Source organism: Elgaria multicarinata, chromosome 1 (assembly GCF_023053635.1).
Source record: "Elgaria multicarinata webbii isolate HBS135686 ecotype San Diego chromosome 1, rElgMul1.1.pri, whole genome shotgun sequence".
In the NCBI taxonomy this organism is placed as follows: Eukaryota; Metazoa; Chordata; class Lepidosauria; order Squamata; family Anguidae; genus Elgaria; species Elgaria multicarinata.
Window position 1 is genome coordinate 116,043,685 of NC_086171.1, and position 17,561 is coordinate 116,061,245.

Here is a 17,561-nt window from a genome sequence, read left to right on the forward strand (position 1 = left end):
AAAACCCCTCTTTAAGTCCAATGCTTTTTTAAACTCAGAATTGCTGCTCTCACCTGCTGTGCGCAGAAGAAGCAGCGCCATTAGAACAGCAGACTCAATGGGCCTTGTGCTCGTTGTGTACTTCCTCTTTTGAAAAGAGGAAGTAACTGAGGAATGGAAACACGGGAGGAGAAGCGAAGGTAGGGAGCGTGTTAACCCCTGGTGTGATGGAGTTTTCAGCCCCGCCCCCATACTGCTTAGTAGAAATGCATGGTGTTAAACAGGCTTATCACCTGTTGCAGAGTTCCCCAACTTGGTGCCCCCCCCAAATGTGTTGGAATACAGCTCCCAGCATCCCCCAGACTGTACTGGCCAGGGGATTCTGGGAGTTGTAGTCCAACCCTTCTGGAACATGCCAGGTTGGGGAAGGCTGATCTACTTGAGTGTGCTAGCAGCCACCAACAATGTGGAAACACAGAACGTAACAACTCCAACTTGTGAGGTAAGCCCCATCAAACAAAATGGCAGAGGTGGGTAAGGGGAAGCTACCATGTATATATGAAGAACTCTAATGTTTAGAAAATGTTTAAACATAAACGTTAACAGTGGTGGCCCCAGGAAAAAAAAGTACTGGGAGGGGTTTACCATGGGCAAGGCACATTTTGGTGAATGGAGCTTTGCCCTACATGCTAGTTTTCTGAAAGAGAATAACAGCGTACTGCACAGTGGTGCTCCCATCCTGAACATCTTTCCTTGAAGTAATTTCTATTGGTTTTGATGGAGTTTACCTGCAAGTAAGTACGCTTAGGATTGCTGCCTTATTTTAATTTCTAGTTTATGATCAAGTCAGAATTTATATGTGAGAAGTGCCTTTCCATCAACTAAGCACAGGGCTCCAGAAATCAGGGAAGGGAGATGGGATGGTCAGTGGGTGAGATGACTTTTCTGGGGACGGGGTGCTTGTTCTCCATCATTCCTCCTTTGGGCCAATCTATGAGTCTGCACAGTTACTCTTCACACATAGTACTGTACATATTAGGGGTGTCTTGCTGGTAGTACACTTAAAAGTCCCATACTATTTAAAAGTAACTTAGCAGACTTTAACAAGGTGATTGCATGTGCAAAACCTCTGCGTCCCAGAGGCCCAAGAATCTCTGTGAACTCAAGCAATATTTAGAGGCGGGGGGAATCATTTAGGGTTACAATCTGTACGCATAGACAAGGAGAAAAGCTGTAAGAATGACTGAGATGAGAAGAAAACCAACAGGGCTAACAAGAAATGTTCAGAAGCTACTGAAATTTTTTAAATGGGTGCAAATTATTTGTTCTTCTCAGTACTTTTCTGTTCCAAGGCTAACTGTCTAAGGGAGCTCAAATCTTTAATTTGCCTTCCTCTAACAGCTGCTTCTGATGTAACCACAAATACAAAAATTACAGCTTTCAGGCCTTCATTTCATTCCTTTCACCTATAATTCCCGAGTTCCAGTCTGTCTGTCTGACCACTCAGTGAGGCTCTTTTAAATTACTGGATCTTTGTTCCCCCATGTGGAGGGGGATGGGACGCGGAGGAAGCATCTTAAATATGCTTTGTGTATACAGAAACAGTAGATAGCCTTGGAAACCTTTGATCACACAAAGGACATCCTGCCGGGAATATGAAATGGCACAGAATGTATACTATAACGACACATTTAGTTGAATATATCAGAAAGCTTATTAGGAGGCATAATTTACCAGAGACACATCGTCTTTGGTGTGCCGTTGCTCATGTTTTAGTCTCTTATGCATTGCGCTATGGCTTTCTGATGGAGAAAGAGAGGTTTGCATGAAACCTAGGGACTTTCCATCCACCGGAGAACATGACTAAGTTGTTTGTTTCTAATCTATTTTGCTAATGATGCTACTGCTTTGACATTTATTGCTCTTTATTGTGATATTCACTTTGTTTTTACTGAGTTTTATTATATGATACTGTGAGCTTTGTTACAGGTACTCTTGGAACTTCAAAAAGCTGCAAATTTATTTCCACAAAGCTGAGGATTAAAAACTTCACACACACACATATATATATATATATAAAATCCCAAATTAAGCATCAAACAAACTAGGCATGGCACCTCTAATTATGAATAGCATTGGCTACATGTATATATAAAAGGAGGGGAAATTGCTCCGTCCCCCCCACCCCATATCTGGCATTTGGATACAGTTCACGGAAACAGCTTACTGGCATCATTTTCTAATAACGTTATGGCAGAACAAGCTAATCTCTGTACTGTACCTTGGAGACCTGATAACATGCTTCATCTGCTCTTCTTGAGCAGACACAGAAGATGCTGGACCAACTGCCTTGAGCTAATTTTGTCCTTCTTCTGCCTCTCCCAATTCATCTGGTAAAAGAAAGAAAATGAGATTTAACGCAATTAGGACATATGTCTCTGTATGTAAAAGGAAAAGCAGTGCGAAGGAAGCATGATTAAGTAAATGTGCTGCTTGCAACAACATGGGTTTAAATAATACATCTATTTTTAAAGTAAGCATAGGAAAGCAGCAGTTTTTCTGAGGACTGTACCACAGGAGGAGCAGAGTTTAAGCCTCCCCAATCCACAAAAATGCTTAGTATTATATTTTAAAATGCTAATACTGTTCTAAGCAATGCATTTAACTTAACATATAGTAACACACACACCACTCATATACATGGCTGTGACTCCCTGGTTGTGGAATGCTCTCCCAAGGGCCCGATTAGAATGGATTTGGCTTCAATTTGGCATCATGTTAAGACATAACTATTTACATCAGCTTTTGGGTTGCCTCAGTTCTGATTTACTTTGCCTGATTTTATATATTGGATTGTGAATTATTGTTTTATGTTTTTTTTTTTTATTTTGGATTGAATTTTTTTATTGATTGCATCCTGTTTTCAGTTCCATACATATAGGTGGCGGGTTAGAAATGCGATAATAAATATATACTCAAGATTTCAGCTTTTCACAAGCATGCCTGCAGTTTTAAACTGTTGTGAACTGCAAATTCTGCAGCTTCAACCGTTTTCCACGTTCCATTCTATTGGGTTCGACAGAACTGAGGTTGATGCAGATAAGGACAGGTTAAATTTCCAATGGATGCTATAGTAAACAAGGCCAGGGAGTAAGTGTAGTTCACCTTACCCCAGTGGCATCGTCAAATGTACCCTTTTTTCTTTCTCCCAGAACTATGAATAACTACAATTCTCTCCTATGGAAAAAGTAAAAACACTTTGGAACTCTGTTGCAGAAAGGGCAAAATCTAGTCTTCGTTAGCAGGGATCCTACAAGAGTGCACTGGGAGAACACAAGAACCATGCTGGATCAGACTGAGTACCTTTATCAGTTTAGGCTGATATATTAATTACATCTTTATTTGGACAGACAGAGCCTACATAGAGTTATCCATGCTCTGGTAACCTCTCATCTGGATTACTGCAATGCATTATATGTGCGCCTGCCTTTGAAAATCATCTAGAAATTCCAGCTGATTCAAAATATGACAAACAGGTTGTTAATGTGGACTGGTCAATATAAACATATTATGTGTTTTGTGACCTGCACTGGCTGCCATTCAATTTCCCGGCCCAATTCAAAGCGCTGGTATTAACACTCAAAGCCCTAAACAGCTTGGGTCTGGGTTACCTGAAGGATCACCTCCTCCCATATATACCTGTCTGGACCCTAAGTTCATCTTCAGAGGCATTACTCCCACCAAATGAGGTAAGATGGGTGGCTACTTAGGACCTCAGTTGTGGAATGCCCACCCCAGAGAGGCTTGCCTGGTGCCTACATTGTAATCTTTTCAGTGACAGTGAAGTTCTTGTTTTCCCAGGCATTTTAAACTTCCAGTTTTTGTTATCTTTACATCTGTTACTATATTCTGAAATCTTTACACTGCTGGTGGTTTTTACTTTGGTTTTATACTGTAGTTTAAAACCTTTTAAAGTTTTATATTATACTTTATTGTGTTTTTTATGGTTTTAATTGTTGTAAACTGCCACACAGCTTTGGCTAATGGGCGGTATAAAAATGCAATTACATAAATAAATAAATAAATAAATAAATAAAATGTATTGATCCAAATTTAGAAAAAAGACACCGCTATCATTTAAGTAGAGAGGAAGACGGTGACCTGTTTGCCTGCTCAACCTGCTGTCCAGTTGCTACATGTTGAGGGATAACTTCAAGGCCCCTGCTCTCCCTGTTTAAAATTGGGCTGCCCTTCAATAAAGGAGGGGACAGCCCTATAGCAGACAAACCACAAGTATGTAAAGTTTCATCTTCCTGGCTATTTCTTCTTCTTCTTTATAACTCTGGAGTGGCATTTATTATTAATACTCTGTCATTTTCCAAGGACTGGCAGTTTTTGAAGACATAGGAAGAAAGTCCAAAGGTTTGCCATGCAATACTAAGCATATATATGTCTGAGAAATTCCTAAGGATTTTCACTCAAAACCTGTTCTTTCTGGTTAATACATTAAAAAAAGTTAGTACTTCATTGAAAAGATAAATATGTGGTAATACTCTTCTATTCTATGAATTGTGTTGTGCAAGGTATTTTGGACTTTCCTCTATACTGGGAACATAAATTTAATTTTAATAAACACAAATCCAGTTTCTAAATAAAAACAGTTTCACTTTTAGAAGTGGTAAGCACCTGTAACCACAAAGCCAGCGTTTTTCAAAATTGTATCACACCCGAGATGTGATTTCTCAAACTCCTTTACTTTGGATTAGCATGAGTAATTTTTATGAAATAGTTTCATATGGAAACTATTGACATTTTATTTTAAAAATGGATTGGGGCCCTTGAACTTGTTTTTTTAAAGGCTGAGAATTCATTCATACTATTTTGAGAACCCACAACAGCAATGGTGTATTGAGTGAGGCCAAGTTGAATGTCTGTGCAGAAAATTTGCAAAGCAATTGGTGATCGCTTCACCACGTTTTTCATTTATAACTACGGGTTAGACTATACAAGGCTGGTAGACTTTGTTTGTATTGTTGGTGACTTTCAAGCTGTGCAAGCTTGCATTAAAACAACATGTTCAAATCTCAGTCTGAATGATGGGAAAACAGCAGCAGACCTGGAGGGAGGTCATATATATACTACCTTGCAACGAATGTCTTGTAGGTACCCTTATCACTGATCAAAATTAGTTTTTGTCATTATAATCTACTACTTAGAACCATTTCATACATTAACATTTTATGCATATCTTTATTTTAGGATACAACTTTCAAAAATGTCAATTCAACAAATTAATTTGAATGGGTCTTAGTCACAGCTAGCTTTATCTGTATTGGAGCTACACATTGGACTAGGTTTAATGGATGATGACGCATGTCTAAATGCCAATGATAGTTTCAAAAATCTTATCCTTTTGTTTCTTGACATTAAAACATCAATAGCAAAATATTCCATGGCAGGCGCCTTAATGAATTGCTCAGTCTTCAATAACATTAATCAAACTTCACTCCAGGGGTCAGATGAATTTGCAATTGTTTTAATTGTAAGAAAAATGCCTTCTTTCAAAACCAAACTACGATATTGCTAAATACACCTACACCACCGGGTTTTTCCAGCATATGCTACCTTTATTTATTAATGCCACCCATCAATTAAAGATAAAATATTTAAAACAGTAGGGTGAAGAGCAGAATTCAACAGGATTGATGTTCAATAGATGGAGGGCTCCAATCTCAGAGCCCTCCATCCATCCCAAGCCATGACCAGTAGGGTGGAACAACAAAGGTTCCTCTCTAAATGCATTTTGAACTGAATGGGCTAAGAGGCCTATCTACCTCTCCTAACTTCCTGGAACTAGGAGTGGGAACACAGAGACTTGTGGCTCCAGTAGAACCAATTTCTCTCCTCTCCTCTCCCCTCCCACCAGCATGCCTGCTTTTCACCTTCCCTGTCCTCTTCCAAGGTTGCAACATGACCTCAGAAGAGGAGCCACTGGTGAGTCTTCTGTGGCGACTGGGAGGGGATGGAGAAGAGCCATGATTGGATCTCCTCCCCTATGGTTCTGAGGAAGAGACCTGAAGCATCCCCTGGATCCTCAGACACCATTTGCAAGTCATAGGATTAGCCTCTAAAACAACAATCCAATATTACACAGAATAAAGCACAGTCTAAAACTAAAATAAATAAAACCAGGATCAGCAACAACAACACAAATTAATACAGCAGAATAAATGCAGTAAATTTTAAGATTATGATGCATGGCCAGGAGGGGGGGTGGGGAAGTCCTCAAAGAAACCTCTGAAAAAACATAATGAAGACAAGGCCAACATCTATGTAGCAACCTCTCTCTGGTACCTACCCATCATACTTCATTTATTGGGAGAACCCTGGACCTCTGAAGATGGTCTTAGGCTAAAGATAGATATATACGGGAAAAAGTGCTCTTTCACATAAATGTAATGTGTTTACTGATTTCATAATAAACCCATTATAATACAAGTGGGATCCTGCAACAAAATCTGTTCACCATTCCAGCCACCCCTCCATTGCCAAGTCTCAGATTAATCCGTTCCACCATATTTTAAGCGGTAGAAGCTACTGCCCCTCGGTTTCTGATAATAATTACGGAATGTGATTCACTCTTATTGTCTGAATAGGTCATTGCCTGATTCAAACTGAGAATTATCTTTAAAAGTCTGCAGGGATGGAAGTAAGAGCTGGATAAATCAAATATTTAATGTAGCTGGAACTGGGTACAAGTGTGTCAACCACAGGTATGGCTACAGATTTATATTAAGAAAGGGAAATGAGAAGTATTTCAATGGGGGGGGGGTGAGAGAGAGAAATTTGTTATTACAGAACATTATGAACACAGTATTTTTCCAGAAACTCATTTGACTGTCATCTATATTGACAATTAGTCAATTTTGACACAATAGCAATATTTAAAATTCTGACATTCCATCCCAAAATTGGGGTTTTCTTTCTTTCTCCTGCCATGGTACATATTTTAGCAGTGCATTTTGGCATTCACTGACTCACTGGCAAAATAGTTTCAATAGGATCCTCCAGATTTTTGCATTTAATGCTGTTTTCAGCCACATTTGGTGGCAGCATAGAGAGCTACATCCTCCTCCTCTCAAGAAATGCTGCCAGCCTTATTAAATATAAAGGCCAGAACTAGATGCTTTTGGAGATGTAGAGCTGCAACCAAAAAAAATATATCAAGCCCAGGTCTCCTCCTTTCCCCTCTGGTAATATGCATTACAAAAATCATGATGTGACATTTACCATGTGGAGAGTTTCCCCAAATCCTCTTTATTTCACAGACTGTCAATTAACGCGGCAGGGAAAACTGACAATGCAGTTACACAATCATATCATGTGCTTTACTAGATGTTACTGGAAAAAAGAGGAAGAGATGCTGTTCTTGACAGTAGCGATCCATCTCCCATAACTTTGGTTCGTCTCAGCTTCCCTTGAAATTCCTACAGACTTGCCTGACTTATAACACTCTGTCTATCTGTCGCACCTTACCCACAGTCAGGTGAACATATAAACATGCTTAATTCCAGTCATGCAGCCCATACAATGCAAGTTTGTGGCTGCTTTTTGCTGGCACAATACATGGAAATTCCAACAAAAGTTTGAGAGATTGCAACATGTCCCAAAGTGGTGGGGGAGGGGGGCGTAATGCTGCTCTCTTCTCATTGTTTCAAGCTAGCAAATTATTCTGAGGGCCAAATTCAATATGACGACGTTTAACGTTTTAAGTTTTCAAGGGTTCGGGATGTACAAAAGAATGTTGTTTCAGTGCACAAAATATCCAAGCTTGTCTTGTTCATAAACCTGAACTTTTTTTTCTTTTTGTGTGTGAAAAATGTCCTCATAGTCCAAAACTGATGAGCGTATTTGGAAAATGCATTTTAATGTGTGTGTGTGTGTGTGTGTGTGTGTGTGTGTTTTAAAAAAAGTTTTCATGCTTTATTCAACAAAGGGAAAGTGCACACTGTTGAAAAATGCACACTTTTCCTATTTAAGCAAACTAAAACAGGTTGCACACCTAAATGGGAGCAAGCTGAACTGAGCTTCAAAGTGAAGTTTGGAGAATTTCAATGAGTTCGAACATCCCATCCTTATCAAAAAATTTGTCTTGCTGTTTTGGTCCTTTTTCTGAATGGCAAAAAGGAGCATATGTGTGTGTGTGCGCGCGTGTGTATAGCATATACAAATTTTATGGAAATCTGCCTCCTCTTTTGGCCTCCATTTTTGATGATGCCTATGTAGCCACACTAGTCTTACATATATAAGTAAAGGAGAAAGGAAGAAAAATGCTGGTTGTGCTTGTATTCCCATGGGAGGAAGAGAAATGAAGACATCATTAAACAGGCCAGAACTTTATTGAAGGAACATAGAATAAAGCATCAGGTAAATCAAATGTGGAGTTTGTAATTTTTCTAAACCACCTCCTCTAAAAGATGCTCAGGGAGACTGGCATGGTGAGTCTGTTATGATGTGCCTCTGGCACTTCTAATGTCAAGGCTGAACTATATCTAATGGGTGATAATCCATTCCTTTTGCAGGTAAAGGCAGGTGTGAAATGGTCACCACTATTAGTTACCTGTAGCTCTATTGGATGTAGCCTACATTCACAAACCCTAGCCAGCAGCCCCACTCCAAGATTTACTCCAGCCTTGTCAGATTCCTAGCATCTGCCATCTCAGGTGAGATGAACATCCCAGGCCCCTTTCTACTCTCAAAATATTGGTGCCACAGGATACTTGTGCTCCTGCTAGCTGAATGGCCCAATGTGTATCTTTATGAGATGTAGATCTTGTAGTCCTAGCCTACTTGGCAGAAATGGCTCAGGATATTTTGGTTCCTGAGACAGAAAATCCCAATAGCAGGCCAGCTCACCCTAATATAACTCAAATACATGAATAAGAAATCCTTTAAACAACACTAAGACCTGATGGATCAAACAACAAGATGAACAAATGGAAAATAGGTTTATAAAACACAGGTATCTCAAAGCACATGTTATAAATGTCCTGCAAGTTTGCATAAGCAGAAAAATACTTTTCCAACTTCGCATATGTGATTGACTTCCAATATGCACAGAAGTAAGTAAAAATAACAGTTGTAGAAGTAACATAAAAAGTGATCCTAAGGCTTAGAGATCCAAATACTATAAGATAAACAGGTCTGACAGATAGAACAGATAGTTCATGGACTTTTAAATTTCCAGGAAGCTTTCCCAAATCTATCTGAAATGGAACTGTTTTTGTGTGCTACACTTTCCCTGTCTGCTAATCTGGTGATCTCTATCAATCATATGTCTGTTTGAATAGTTGGTTTCCTTTTTACAGAAATGGTAGCAAAGAAACTGATCTTTCAACATTGCACTTTGGGACTCTTCTTAGATGGATCATGATAGTCTTACGGCATTTATATATTTGTCTGATTAATTCCATCAAAATAAAGTCAGTACTACTGAGGCTATGAGATTAGAACAATCTTGTCTCTGCCTCTGCTGAAAATAGCTAAAGTAAATCAGATCTCATTCAAATAAATAGAAATTTCCTTAAGAACACCATATTTATATAAACATACACTCCTCTGCTACCACAAATAGTGTGTTGCTCTCTCTGACTAGTTGTACCAAACAATATAAAATCTAGTGTTCTGGGTTCTCCATTTTTCAGAAAACGACAGGATCTTTAAAACAAGGTACAACATCTTTACTAGTGATATAACACCTGTTCAGTTCTGTTGTCTATTGTCTGTGATTGGAAAGTTATGTTCCAGTCTTGTTAATGGTTCAGTTCATGCTGACATTAGAAGCCAAGCAGTGCTAAGAAATGTCCATTCATCACAATTTCCATATATGGGTGGTCCAACAAGCCCATCCATATGTTGATGTTGATCACCCGCTACAGGGAAACTGAAAAGTACCATCTTAGGTTTTTAACAAATACATTTTGTCATGTGATCCCATCCTTGCTTATCCCATTTTATCCTAACTTCCTTCTCAACAAATTGATTTGCTTTAGAGAAATCTCATGATCTTTCCTCTTTCATAGCTTCTCCCATATAACTACAGATTGTTGACTCAAAGACAGACTATACTCGGCTCAGTAGTGAACACCAGCCAAGGCAAGCTTAATAAGCCACATACCAGCCAACATACTACCCTGCTATGTCTGAAAAGGCTGATGTGCCAGGAATTTTAAATGTTGCTACAGCTCTTGTAAGGACAGTCTTTGAGATACTCTCTGAATAGTAAACAATTTCACAAAGGATTAATGCTTCTTGCCAAATTTTGAATTATGGAGAACTCATAAACGTTTGCTTTGTATTTATCAGCTACAGTATATACCATGTTTTGATTTTTTAAAAATCTATCCACATGATGACTGGCTGAATAGCAATGGCAGGATTGCATCGCTTTGGAGCACCTAAAACGTGGGCTACACATTATATTCACCTTTCTCCCAGATACCTAACTTATGATAGCTTTATTTAGGCATTAAGGGACTCATGTGATGATATCAGGGACATGTTCACTGGTTCTGCCCCGTTCTGTTGCACATCCGTTGTCCAGCCTCATGGCCTTCCACTTTGGGGTGAAGGTCTGCATCGGAGAGTCTGTTGTGGGCTCCCTGTGTGTTCAGAACACTGAATGTAAGTGCATGAGTAGAGCAGGCTCCTCACTGCAGACCTCCTTTTCCAACACAGAGAGAGTGGTATGGCAGTGAGGATATGGTCGACAGGGCATCTGGGGCATCTCCTAACTGTGTGAAAGCTTTAGCTCTGGGATAGGGCATACATCTAGAATAGGAGTGAGCAATCCGAGGCCCTCCAGATGTTGTCAAACTCCAATTCCCACCATCCCCAGCCAGCATGGCCATTTGTTGGGAATGATGGGAGCTGAAGTCCAAAAACATCTGGAGAGCCACAGGATGCCCACCCCCAGTCCTAGAAATTTATAAATGTGCTTCTGCTCCGAAAGCAGTCCTGAAGCAGTCCACTCAAGCCAAGTTGTTGGAGTGAATGAACTCCAAGATCCCTTCAACTCTAAAACTATGATTCTCTGTTGCCTGAGTTTGAGATTTCACTTCGCAAGTACAGATTCAGGAATCTAGCACAAAATCCAGTGTCTAGACCTTAAATATAAACCAGAAGGGATAGAGGCATCCATCATCAATTTTTCTGAACAACTGATGAATATGGAGCCACATAAGGCAGGATGAGGCTAGCACATCAGACTTGGTCATCAACAGGCAAGAGGTATGGTCATGGAAGCTGGGAACTAATCCTGGAAACATCAAGGTTAACAGTGGAAAATAATAGCCAAGACAGCCAAATAGGTTGTAAATAGTCAGTACTCAGCCAAGAGTATAGCAGCAGAACTGTTGTATTAGCAGCAGTCTCTCTCTAACCAATGTCGTAGGTAGTCATAAGCCTGGAAGCAACCCTCACCCACAAAGCTACTGTACCTTCTCAACAGACTATGGTGTGGTCAGCCAGTATAGGTGATCATCTACTGGCTGATCATCCATAACATTTTGTCAAGTGTGAAGGACAATTCTACTGTTTCCCCTGCTTCCTAGGATTACACATTGAATGCTGATGTGTTCTCAGCACTTGGCAGCATGACAAAAAGGATATCCAACTAAGCAAGTGATTTCATGAACACTGTGCAAATACTCCAATGTTACCTCTCAGAAATCAGATGTGCACCCATACCTTTAGGAAGGATGTGCTCTGGGGTATCTTGAGGTCAAAAAAGTATAATTCCCAGAATGCTGAATCATATTTTAGAAGCAACCTGCTTCTATAGAGGCTCCATGTTCTGTTCCATGTACTTTTATGCTCCAGGCTACTAGACCTGGAGGAAATGTTTGGGGGAGAAGTGGGCAAATGTGTTGGGCTTTTCTGCAAGGTCTTTCTGGAATTATTTATTTGTCATAAGATCTGCCAATCCTTGTCCTTTGATATTCAGTTATTGGAGTTTGGTAGTATCAGATAGGAAGAGGCTCATGGTACTGATGGCTTAATCCCCTTTTATCAAATCTCCATCCCTTTGGCACTATGTTACATGATCTCAGAAACATAGGAAGATGCCTTATACTGAGGCCTTAGCTAGACCTAAGGTTTATCCCGGGATTGTCCCGGGATCGTCTCTGCCTGCTCCTGGGATCCCCTGTGTGTCATTTACAAGAACAGGGATGATCCCGGGATAAACCTTAGGTCTAGCTAAGGCCTGAGTCAGACCCTTGGTCCTTCTAGCCCAATATTGTCAACACTGACTGGCAGCAGCTCTCTGAGGTTTCAGGCATGAGTTTTTCTAGCCTTACCTGGAGATGCTGTGGATCGTACCTTCTACATATAATGCATGCACTCTACCACTGAGCTGTGGCCCCAGCCCTCATTACCCAACCTGTGGGAAACATTTCAAACTCTGAGTGCCTGGATCTGAGTCTGATATTAAAGTATTTATATTCAGCAAATATATGCAGATTTACTTTATGTGCATAATTTATTGGCAGCACACATTTTGAGTTTCCCTGTTTCAGAACTTGAAAAAAGGAATTCTTGGCAAGAAGCAAGAACAGCCTGGGGTAGAAGATGAGCTTGTATTCTAGAAACTCAAGATCTTCTATTCAGTTTTCTCCATATGAGCTATCATGCCTCTAAAGTGCCTATTTGCAGCTATTCTGTTGATGCTGACATACACAAGCCTCATCTTCCTAAGAATATTCTTCTTTGCCTCTGAAGCTACGGACATCTTGCCAGCGAGCTATTCTTCTCGCTGGTGTTTTACACATGAAACCTATTTTCCTCGAGCAAATGGGATCTTTGTGCCTTTGTCTCCTTTGCTAGCTTTCAGGCATGTTTTGGCAGAAGCTCTGACTGTCGAGGCACTGGAAGGCAGGGAGGGGGATGGACTATGCAGTCATTTGTCAGCTTTTCCCTGCATCTGTAATTTTTTGTCCACTCAGCGCTATTAGAGGGGCTTAGAAAAGGGGAACTCTCATAGCTGGAGAGAGTCAAAAGCTCTTAAAACAACTGCAGGACAGTAACAGTCAAAGTAGGGAGGGGAGTGGGCTGGATTGAGGAGAAAATCCACGAAATGAACTGTGAACTGTAGGATAAGCCTTTACGCAGCTCCTTACACCCAGACAAATGTACGCTCTATCTGCTGATTTCGGTGGACATTGTTGCTGCAGCCGTATGCTTCTGTCCTTCTTTTATACGTTAAGATAAGTTTCACACACACTTAAAGAAATGCCTTTTATAAATATTATTTGGAATCTTAAGTTCTCATACATTCTCAGCAACAAGTCCTGTACAGCATTACTGTAAAGCTGCCTTTTTCTTGTCACTACAGTTGCCCTTTTTCTACAATCCACAAATCTTCAGAAGAAGGCTATGTGACTTTAGAATTTCTCATGACACCAAAGAGAAATTGGAAATCTGGTTTTGCAGACGGGCCCTTCCTTTCCTGCTACATAGGGGAAAGTACATAACATACTTCCCAGTATGTTTTGGTCCAGTAATGCTGATTTTTTACAATTTCTGTAGGCTGTTGTGATCTGAGCTCCTACTGTGTGTGTACTGTTAATTAATCAGTCTGACAATATGAGGAAGGATCCAACTGTAAGAAATTATTACTCCAGCAACTGATAAGAAAGGTAGGCGTTGTAGCATTATTTTTTTGGCATGAAATAATGAGCCTTTACATTGTTTGTGCTGCAACACATTGTTACCTCAATCTCTGGTTTAGCAGAAACATGAAAGAGCTCATCAATACGTTCATTGAAAAGTCTAGACAGGAGTTAAAAGAGCCTCTTCTCTAGCCCAAAAGGATCCTGTTTCCCATAATTAATAACAGGAAGCAAGTAAACAAGGTTTTAGTGAGAAATGAAATGACAACAGTAACATGCATCAAGAAATGTTTGATCCTAGTTGAGCAATGTAGCTTAATGTTAAGTGTACTGGAAGAGATTATTCTGCAGACGTAATAAAAGTCTACCCAGGCCTAATGTAGGTATGTGATAGCAGAAGACTTAGGGGCTAATGATAAAGACAATGCCTTTTAATTACTCCATGAGATTGTCGACCTTTTTAAAACTCTCAGCTGTTAATAATCTGAGCACACTTCCCCCTTTGTAATTATTTGAAATACACTGACTTGGAAGGGAGATTTCATGTTTATTTAAAACCAACCAGAAGGCATTCTAGACATTTCCTGGAACAAAAAATGTATATGTTGGAAGATAAGAAACAACAGGAACAGCTCAAAAATAATTCTTCCCTCCACATTCTCTTTTAAGCACAGAATTGTAGTATTAAAAACAAACAAACACTTTTGCACAAATCTAGGGAGGGGGGGGCAGTTCCACAGCTCTTTTTCTCACAATGCATTGTGAGTTACACAGTGAACTGCAACCTTTTAAATCACAGAAAATGTAGCTCTTCACTTGTTTCATCACGTATGCAGATCACTAGTCGTCCAATGCACTGGGTGTTCTTTTTTGCCAACCTGTCATGGATAGTCTAGTTATCTCACCATTCAGGTTCCATGTTATATATACAGTCACAAACATCCTTGGTAAATTTGTTTATTTTATTTATTTATTTATTTATTACATTTTTATACCGCCCAATAGCCGAAGCTCTCTGGGCGGTTCACAAAAATTAAAACCACAATAAAACAACCAACAGGTTCCTGGGCTGAACTATTGCAGGCCACAGGTGGAGGGAGTCCCATGTTTGAAAGCTCCCTCATGTTAAAAAAAGAGAAAAAAGAAACCCCAAAAACCAACCCCTGCACCTTCTCTGTCATGCTCATTTTGTAGGGAGACATGCTTTTTATTCCTGGGGCGGGTGTGGGATTCAATGAGCAGTATCCAGTGGTGACATTTCACAAACTGCTGGATCTTTCTGTTGCACAAGCAGTTGCCCATTATGCTTGTTCAACTGGTTGTTTGAGCAGTTATGCAACTGGTTTCACAACATGTTGCACAATACGCTGGACATCAGGTGCAAGCAGTTGCATGGCTGGTTACACTGGGTATGCACAATGGGTATGCACAATGCTGCAAAGGAATTATGCAAAACCACTTGCTTGGGCAAATGTAGGGTGACCAACTGTCAGGATTTCCCCGGATTTGTCCTGGTTTTTGTTCTTTCCATGGTGTCAGGGGGGATTTTCTATAATTTTCAATAATGTCCTGGAATGACACACCTTCCCCTTTAAGGCTGCCATTAGCATGGCAGGAGGGAATGACATGCTTTCTTGAGGCACATCATTCCCCCACCCTGAGCTCCAATTGAGGTCTTAAAGGGGAAAGTGGGTCATTCGTGGACATTATAGAAAAGGCCCCAATTGGAGTGGACGGTGGTGGTACAGAATGAAATCCTTTCCCTTCCTCCACTCCAATCGGGTTCGTTAAGGTGGCGGGGGAATAAAGTACTTTCTGCAGGACTCAGAAAGCTGCTTCCCCACACACACACTAGGTGTCCTCTTTTTTGGTTTCCCAAATATGGTCACCCTATGCAAATGTAACTTTAGTTGGTTTCTTCTCTAGTGCATTGTTTAGAACCTAGTTTTCCCAGGGCAATGTCATTTGTGCCAACGGAATGACACAGTTGGATTATTATGTGATTTCCCCCCACTTTCAGTCTGAAGTGGTACAGTCCAGGGCTGCTTCCAGAAGAGGCTTTCATTGTTCAACTAGTTTGATTACAACATTTTACAGGGAAGGGGGTTCAAATGCCATCTTCTTCCATTTGTAGCCCTTCCGTGTTTTTCCACCACTACTTCTATCATTTTTCTTACTACAGAAAACCCATTAAGGAGGAAAAGACAAAATAGCTCCACAAATGTCTTCTGATTGGTGGTGCTAGGCACCATCCATCTGAATGCACCCAGGAATAGTTTTACCCAGTAATCTGCTGTTTGCAAAAATTACCTTTAAGTACAGTGACCAGACAGGTGATTTAGTACAGTTTCTTAAGTCATTGCCTGTTCAGAAATTACTGTGTCTACACTGCACATTTAAAAAAAAAAAAAAGAGGGGGGGAGCCCCTTGTTGAATTATATTTTTTTCTGATTTAATTGACAAAAATGTAAATATTTAGGAACAATAATTATTTCCTTACAGAGTTAGCTTGTTTTGGAATAACTGAGATCAGAACTGGGGTCAAACAATTTTCTTCCCTTTTTACAGTAAGGCTGACTTCTATGAAAATTGAAGTCAGTTACATGAAGGCAAGCCAGGGAAATATACTGTTTAATATTAGTTGGTTGCATAAAGCTTGGCTTACTGAATTATGGCTCCACTTATTCAGTTAGTCTTCTATACAAATTATACTGTATGCTACATGTTGTATGTTGTCGTGGAACTGACCTTGAAAACAGAATAGCTGGGATGACACTTTGCTGATGCTTAAGTGTACAGAGTTGTAAATTCCTAGATCTTTACGTGGCCGGACATGAGCTAAACTGTATGTCTCTTTGCCCACCTTACAAGAGGTAAAGACAACACTAAGAAGACAGATAAAAATAAACCTACATTCCTACTTATGTTCCCCAATTATTTTGTGCATAGGAGATTAGCAGCTGCACTGTACATGAGCATGGGGATACATACTAAGTAAGAACCTACTGTATCTGTAAGGCACTGGGGAGGGGGCACTCTGTTGATTTGAGAAATATATTTGAATAGTGTTCCCTTTCTCGGTTGCTTTTTTTAAAAAAACAACAACACCATGAATAATGTAATTTAAGCAAATAACAAACATAATGTGCAAAGTTCATGGGCTTTCAATATAAGACTGACTAGAGATTCCACACACGCGCACACACATATTGGACTGACACAGCTTCCTCTGCCTTTTGATCATCTTGCTAGCAACTTTCAAACAAACAAACAAAAGGAATTCTTGTATATTGTTTTCTGCCACTTCAATTAATCACTTAACATGTGCTAATTTGTTCAAACTAGCCATCCACCTTTGGTTGCCACTAGAAAACCCTTGCTTGTGCTGGGGATCTACACTTGGGAAACTGCATTTCAAGCCCTCTCTCCCATTCCCTATCCAAGCACATGTAGTATAACCTCCAGTTTGAGGGAGCCTTGGGCAGAATTTACAATACTGCTTTAAAATGGTTTATAACAGTATTGACAACTGTTGGGGCCCAAGACACACTCTGTATACAGTTTTCAAACCGTTTTCAAAGTGTTATATCCTGCTTGGTGTAGATCTGGTCCTGAGCACAGTGCCCCTTGCTCTTGTCTCTGGGCCCAAGTAGGCTTCGCTGGCTACAGTGGCAGTGCTCCATATAGCACCGGGCAGGTGGGATAGCTCCATCACTCTGGGGGTTAACACACTCCCTACCTTGCTTCTCCGCCAGTGTTTTCCTTCCTCAAGTTACTTCCTCTTTTGAAACGAGCCCATTGAGTCCTTTATTCTAATGGCGCTGCTTCTCCTGCACACAGCAGGAGAGGGCAGCAATTCCAAGGTTTTTTTAAAAAACAGACTTAATGATGGGTTTTTTTTGTTGCGCAAGG

The 17,561-nt window shown here is 40.2% G+C and overlaps 1 long non-coding RNA gene across 1 annotated transcript in view; it reads right to left on the minus strand.

Moving 5' to 3' along the window:
* LOC134404525 (uncharacterized) overlaps nucleotides 1-17,561 on the minus strand; it is a 119,636-nt gene that overhangs the window by 57,645 nt on the left and 44,430 nt on the right. The window contains exon 2 of the long non-coding RNA XR_010025886.1: nucleotides 2,261-2,369. This is a non-coding gene — a long non-coding RNA (uncharacterized LOC134404525). The remainder of the gene's footprint in view (nucleotides 1-2,260; nucleotides 2,370-17,561) is intronic.